The sequence below is a fragment of the Sus scrofa genome, chromosome 4 (genome assembly GCF_000003025.6).
Source record: "Sus scrofa isolate TJ Tabasco breed Duroc chromosome 4, Sscrofa11.1, whole genome shotgun sequence".
In the NCBI taxonomy this organism is placed as follows: Eukaryota; Metazoa; Chordata; class Mammalia; order Artiodactyla; family Suidae; genus Sus; species Sus scrofa.
The window spans coordinates 110,992,084-111,000,282 of record NC_010446.5 but is presented as its reverse complement, the minus strand read 5'-3'; positions in this window follow the sequence as shown (position 1 = coordinate 111,000,282).

The window sequence follows — 8,199 nt, the reverse complement described above, 5'->3', positions numbered from 1 at the left end:
GGTTCGATCCCTGGCCTCTCTCTGTGGGTTAAGGATCTGGCGTTGCCTTGAGCTGTGGAGCAGGTTGCAGACGCAGCTTGGATCCCACTTTGCTGTGGCTCTGGCGTAGGCCAGCAGCTACGGCTCCGATTAGACCCCTAGCCTGGGAACCTCCATATGCCACGGAAGCAGCCCAAGAAATGTCAAAAATAAAAAATAAACAGACTCACAGACATTGGGACCAAAGGGAAAAGAGGGTGGAGGAGGGATAAATTAGGAGTTTGGGATTAGCAGATACAAACTACTATATATAAAATAGGTAAACAACAAGGTCTGACTGTACAGCACACAGAAACTGAATCACTTTGCTGAACACCAGAAACACAACATCGTAAATAAACTATACTTCAATTTTTAAAGATGACCTCTCTTAAAGTTGTAAAACGTTTACATCTCAAAGGCATAGGGAAAGAATACAAGTTCCTTGAGGAGTTTGATTTCCTAAGGCTGGAATGCTTGGAAGCCTTTTGGGATAAATCAGTGAGGTTAGTTGCTTATCATAGGAATGACATGCCCATCCACTTATGGTGGAATGTTTTTCTTTCTATTTGGGTACATGAAGCTTCAGGGAGAAGGCCTAAAAATTTTCCTATTATGCTCTGAATATCAGATAGGCTCATGTGTTCAGACCAGTGGCTTCCCATCTTATTTTCTGTCTTTTACAAGTCTTTCAATGAAGCTATTTTGAAATTTTTAGGCCTTTTGGCAGTGCCCGCCTACCAGTTAAAATGGGTATCCAGTTCTGTTCGATTTGGAAGCCTTTGCTTTGAAGTACACTTTTTAAATGACCTTATCTAATTGGAACAGTCCTCATAATGGCCATTGTAGTTTCCCTGAGGGCTGGCAGCAGTTTGGATAGGACCCCTGTCACAAATGGAGTGTAACCTGCATTTTCTGTCCAGCTACAAATGGGGTGCAACCCATATTCTTGTCCAGTCATTTTTCTGGTAGATATTTATAACTTCCAGGACCATAGTTCTTAGTCATTTAAGACCCTCCCCCCATTTTCAAATAGTTTTTCTTTTCTTTTTTTCCCTAAATACAGGACAATTGAACTTCTAATGTTCTAATTTTCTTATAATATCTGCAAATGTCTGAGGACAAATAGGAAGGGGTCTGAGTGGATTTTGATTTTTGTTATAATTTTTTTCTTTCTATCTTATTAACAGAGTCCCTAAAAGTAGCCATTATGTGTGTGTGTGTGCATGTGTGTGTGTGTGTGTGTGTGTGTATAAAATTTTTTTGGTCACACCGGCAGCACAAGGAAGTTCCTGGGCCAGAAACTGAATCCAAGCTGCAGCTGTGACCTACACGGCAGCTGTGGCAATGCTGGATCCTTAACCCACTGCACCAGGTTGGGGATCAAACCTGTTTGGCCTCAGAGACAATGCCAGGTCCCTAACCCACTGTGCCACAGCAGGAACTCCATATGTGCATATATATGTATATATATATATATTTTTTTTTTTTTTTGGTCTTTTTTCCATTTCTTGGGCCGCTCCCATGGCACATGAAGTTTCCCAGGCTAGGGGTTGAATCGGAGCTTCAGCTGCTGGCCTATGCTGCAGCCACGGCAACGCCAAATCCAAGCCGAGTCTGTGGCCTACACCACAGCTCATGGCAACGCCGGATCCTTAACCCACTGAGCAAGGCCAGGGATCAAACCTGCAACCTCATGGTTCTCAGTCGGATTCATTAACCACTGAGCCACCACAGGAACTCCTATATATATATATTTTTAAATGCACTTTTTAATTTGTTTTTTGGATGAGAGCTCTTTAAAATTTTTCCTTTTAAATATAGGCAATTCAAAGGATCCATCATCTGGCCTTTGATGAGTAGGATCTTATAGTAATCTCAAACAGCAACTCAAACCAATAAGCCATTTTATGGTTTAACCAAAGATGCAAGAGGTGCAAAGAATGCAGCCCTCATAAGACCCAGAAATTCCATTCCCAGAGTTCATCAAGAAAGCAGGGAGCTTTGTTGTCACAGGAGGTAAGAAGGGTGGACTCCAATGTCTCCAGTTTCCCATGAGAACACGAAATGCCTCCAAAGACCTAATAATCTGTGACACCAAGCAGGTGCTACAGGAATTGGATTTTTGCAGCACTACAAAACAAGAAAGATTGAGAAGACAAAGGCCCCTTATGGCCTGGGACCCCTTATAACAAATTCCCTGTAAGCTGACACAGTTGGAAAAAGAGAAGCCAGTTGCAAACTCAGGCTGTTTGTTACCTGTGCTACTGACCAATAGGCTCCAGCTGCTCAGAATCCCAGTGCATTTGACTGACTGACTGCCAAATGCTCACCATACATGCACCTTCCTGACGGTGGAGACCAGAGAGAGGATGCTCACTGATCATAAAGCCAAGCTCTTAAGACATAGAAAAAGATAAAGGACACAACGGGCTGAGACGAAGAAAAATAGGTACCATCTGTGGAAGGAAATGGATCAATAAAAACAGAGAATACTCATCTACTGAATTTTTACCAGAGTTGCCGTGCCCAAGGGCCTTATTCCACAAATATTTGCTCCTGCTAATCTAAATATAGAAAGAGAGAAAAAGGGCTCTCACCACCTTTGATTTCACTGGACCCCGCAGACAGAGATCTGGAAGGCTTACACAGTACGAAATTTTACCTTCTGCTGGCTTTATTTTTTCTTTGTTTTTTCAGAGCCGCACCCGAGGCATATGGAGGTTTCCTGGCCAGGGGTCGAAATGGAGCTGCCGACCTACACCACAGCCACAGCAACGTGGGATCTGAGTTGCGTCTGCAACCTACACATGGCTCATGGCAACACTGGATCCTTAACCCACTGAGTGAGGCCAGGGTTGGAACCCGTGGCCTCATAGATAGTAGTCAGGTTCATTACCACTGAGCCACAACGGGAACTCCCTTCTGCCAGCTTTTGTTAGCAAGCCCAGGCTCTCTTCACTGGCAGCAGTTGTGGGAGAAAGCCGTTTCCAGCCAGTGAAGATCATCCTGGCGAGACTACATGAGCTGTTAGAGAGGGGACATCTCCCCCCACCCTTCTTGAGTTCTTTTGGCTGGTCCAATAATTAAACTGACATAAGACAGGTTAACAAGAGCAGAACCAAATTTAATTACCTACATATGGGGGCTCCTTAAGACTATGAGGCCCAAAAACAAATTAGGCAATTGCAGTTTATAGTCCATCTGAGAGAGATGGAGAAAGGCGTACGGGTTTGGGACTTCAAAAGAAAGAAAAATAGTTTACAGGAGGATGGGACATGTTTGGTAAACAAATGTTTGCTGAGCCAGGGAGACAGTGGGACACAGAGAGGACACTGGTCTGCTGGCCCTGCAGAGTTCCTCCTACCACATTCAGCCCCCATTCTGTGTAGATCTCTCTGATGAGCGTGCTCTTCCTGGACCAGGCCCTTTATCTAAATTCTTTTAGGCAGTTAAGGGAGAGGTAAAAAGAAAGACTTTCTGAGTCTTTTGTTTCTTAAAAGTAATCGGCCTAGGGAGTTTCCTTTGTGGCTCAGTGGAAACGAATCTGACTAGCATCCATGAGGGAGCCAGTTCGATCCCTGACCTTGCTCAGCAGGTTAAGGATCCAGCATTACCACGAGCTGTGGTGTAGGTCGCAGACTCGGCTTGGATTAGGCATGGCTTTGGCTGTGGCATACGACAGCAGCTACAGCTCTGATTTGATCCCTAGCCTGGGAACTTCCATATGCTGTGGGTGAGGTCCTAAAAAGACAACAAGCAAAAAAAAAAAAAAAAAAAAAAAAAAAAAAAAAAACACAAAGGAAGCATATACATAGACGTCTTAGCACTACAAATAACATATGAATTGGGAATTTGTACAAAAGCTCAAACTGAAACTCTTATCCATCTACTGGTAACATATAAAAAATATGCTCCTTACTTTAATTTTATAAGCTTAGAATATGATTTATCCAGATACTTTGTAGCAAAATGTTATCTGCGCTATGCGTCAAGTGCAATAGGTGCTTAAATATTTGTCTCATATATCAAAACCTTTCCCCTGATTCTATCCCATAACAAAACAGTCTGACTAGATCATGTAGCCATTTACCAGAACCCAGGAAAAAACAGAAGCCTTAACATCACACTTAACACCTTGCTCACTGGTCACCCACCCCTCAGTCTCTATTTGCACTAAGAAGAAAAGCCTAGGGACCTAAGAAAGTCGGGCCTAGAGAACTGCGAATGTTCTTGGGCAGAGGGAGAGCTCTTAAAAAGTTCTCGATATTCAGGCACAATGCTCAGTGTTGTCAGCTCTTAGGAGCAACAATGAGGCTTCCCTGAAGAACTTAGAAATAAAATTGCCCTTTTTGAACTACCTGTAAGATCAACACTTATATGAATTCAAGTTGAATTGTGCAAAGTCACCTTAAAGCCGACGGACAGACAATGCTTGGGTGGGTATTGTCGATGGAAGTGAAACTCAAGCTGTTTCTAGCATCAGTAACAAGGCAGTCTTGAAGGCAGATTCCCAGGCTGCACAGCCCTCTGCACTGCTCCCCACCCTGGGGAGCCTTTTTCCTGTTTCTGTATCAGCCCTAAACTTATCTTACCTGATGCTCTAGGCAAAGCACTCATCGAACTCCAATTCTGATTCATTCTCATAGTTAATGTTTCAGTGAGAATTTTCTGGCCAGAGATGTAACCTCTATAAATCGGCATCCATTTTCTTACCTTGATCTTACGAACTTGAGTCCACCCCAAGAGATGGATGTGCTCTCATTTGCTAATAAAATAGGTTTCTGAGCCTGCAATGCTGCAAATCAAACTCTGGACCCAGGAAAATACATTCTCCCAGTAAAGCAACTTCCCGAGGCCTCTTGGGAAGCAGCCAAATGACTCTCCAACAACACTTCTCTTCACTGATGAGATGCCAAGTGCCTATTTCCCCATCTTAAAACTTCTACAATTACAATTAATATTACAGTGGGTTAAGGATCTGGTGTGGCCGTGAGCTGTGGTGCAGGTTGTAGAAGCGGCTCGGATCCTCCATTGCTGTGGCGCAAGCTGGCAGCTGCAGCTCTGATTTGACCCCTAGCCTGGGAACTTCCATATGCCACAGGTGCAGCCCTGAAAGGCAAAAAAGAATAAATAAATAAATACTACAGTCTTTACTTAAAACAACCAGTTTAAACACAGTAAAAACAACCACTTCAAGTGAGTCACAGATATCTATTAGATACTCTGCTTGAGCAACTAATAAACATGCTAGTTAAAAAAAAAAAAAAGGTGTGAATATTGTCAAAGAGAGAGCTTCACTGAGAACAAAGTGGGGGAGAGGAACTATTATAGATTAAAATTTAGACATACCAACCAAGTGCAACGGGCAGCCCCTTGTTTAGATCCTGTTGCAAACAAACTGTGTTAGAATAATAACTCCCAAAAGATGCCTGTGTCCTAATCCTCAGAACTTGTGAACGTTACCTTACATGGTCTAAGAGGCTTTGCTGGTGTGATTAAGTTAAGGACCTTGAAATGGGGAGAGTAGCCTGGGCTATCCAGGTGGGCCCAATATAATGACATGGGTCCTTAAAATGAGAGAACCTCCCCCAGCTGGGGGTGAGAGGGAGCTATGACTAAGGAAGAGGGGTCAGAGAGATGGAACATTACCGGCTTTGAAGATGGAAGGGGACCACCGGCCAAAGACTGTAGCCTCTAGAAGCTGGAAAAGGCAAGTAAACAGATCCTCTTCTAGAACATCCCGAAAGGAATGCAGCCCTATTGGTACCTTGATTTTTAGTCCAGTGAGGCCTGTGTCAAGCTTCTGACCTAGAAAACTGGTAAGATAGTGAATTTGTGTTGTCATTAAATTTCCAGTAACTTGTTATAGCAGCATTAGAAAACGGATACACAAACTCAGATATTTTGAGACAAATCAGGAGACTTAAACAGGGGTTGAGTATTAGATGGAATATTGAGGAATTAAGGTTAATTTTTGGTAGGGTATGATAATAGTATTTGGACATTTTTAACAGATACCTACCTAAATGTCCATTGACAGAGGAGTGGATCAAGAAGATGTGGTACATATACACGATGGAATATTACTCAGCCATTAAAAGGAACGAAATACTGGCATTTTTAGCAACATGGATGGACCTAGAAATTATCATGCTAAGTGAAGTCAGTCAGACAATAAGACACAAACATCAAATGCTATCACTGACATGTGGAATCTGAAAAAAGGACACAATGAATTTCTTTGCAGAACAGACACTGACTCACAGACTTTGAAAAATTTGTGGTTTCCAAAGGTGACAGTTTGGGGGGTGGGGGGATGCACTGGGGGTGTGGGATGGAAATCCTATAAAATTGGATTGTGATGATCATTGTACAACTGTAAATGTAATAAATTACTGAGTAATAATAAAAATAATAAATTAAAAAAAGGAGAGTGCACCTGAACACTACAGATCAACACTGTCCAAAAGAATTTTCTGTGATAATGGAAATGTATTAGCCTAGTTCAATGCAGTAGCCCCTAGCCATGGTGTTAGTAATCACTCGATGTATAGCTAATGCCACTGAAGAATTTTAATTTCAATTTTACTTTTTATTTTTTCTGCAGACCCTAAGGCATATGGAAGTTTCCAGGCTAGGGATCAAATCCAAGCTGGAGCTGAGACTTATCCTACAGCTGCAGCAATACCAGATCCTTAACCCACTGAATCACAGAGAGGAACTCCTTGACTTTAATTGATTAAATTTAAATAGCTCCATGTGGTTAGTGGCTATCATGTTACTCAGTGCAGCTCTAGGTATTGGAAGAGAGCCATGCTGCCTTACTGTTAGAATTCAGTTAATAAGCTCATAGATCAAGTCAGTGTACACCTGTTGTTTCTATCTGCCCAGCCTTTCCTTTCTTGCTAACAGCAGAACCCAGCTCCCAGCTCCCCTCCAAGCCCTTCTTCACCTCAGAGGTGGGGCATAAGATCCAGGCTACAGTACAACATCTTCCTGGTCCAAGAATAATGACCAGAGTCAGGACAATCACACTCCTTGCTGGGAATCTTCTTTATTAGGAAGTGATGTAGCTCTCTGGATCAGGAGTGGTATGGATGGAACCTTAGAACTGCTAGCCAACATATTCCTTTGACATACTGAGGCTCCTAAGAGAGTAAAACCAAAATTAGGATGATGCACAGACTTGATTCTTTTTCAAGTCAAATGTGGCGTCAACTCCATTCTGTTTCCCTTGTTTCAGTTGGATAAGCCAGTAATTTATTTTTTATTTTATTTATTTTTTTGGCTTATGTGTTTTTGAGTTAAGTTCTAACACTTGCAACCTTAAAAGTCTTAAAAAAAAACTTCTTGGTGTTCCTGTTGTGGCTTAGTGGTTAATGAATCTGACTAGGAACCATGAGGTTTCAGGTTTGATGCCTGGCCTTGCTCAGTGGGTTAAGAACCCTGCGTTGCTATGAGCTGTGGTGTAGGTTGCAGATGCGGCTCAGATCCCGCGTTGCTGTGGCTCTGGTGTAGGCTGGCAGCTACCGCTCTGATTAGACCCCTAGCCTGGGAGCTTCCACATGCCGCTGGTGCAGCCCTAGAAAAGGCAAAAGGACAAAAAAAAAGTTCTTAATGCCAAGGTCATTAACAAAATAGCAAGACTAATGGTACTATTATAAGCTGAACTGTCCCCCTAACCCCCATCTGACTATATTAGAGAAAGGGCTTTTAAAGAGGTGATTAAGGTTAAAAGAAGTCATAAGGATATAACCCTTATCCGACAGAACTGACAGCCTTATAAAAGGGAGAAACAAGAGAGGTCCCTCTCAGCCATGTGAAAACCCAGTGAAAAGGCAGGTACCTGCAATCCACAAAGAGTCCTTACCAGAATCTGACCATGCTGGCATCCTGATCTCAGACTTTCAGCCTCCAGCACTGTGAGAAAATACATTTCTGTTGTTTAAGCTGCCCAGTCTGACATTTTGTTATGGCAGACTAAGCTAATATTGGCATCCAGTATAATAAGTCCCATAGTGCCAGATACTACCAGGTCCTTCATCAGGGTGAAGTAGAGCTTGATGAGCAAAAATAGGGATGTACTGATCAACTCTTCATTCCTTATGTCAGTTTAGACTAAAGTAGCTTTTTAACTGATTTTTACTTTTTTAAATAACAAAAAGATCAGGCCATCTA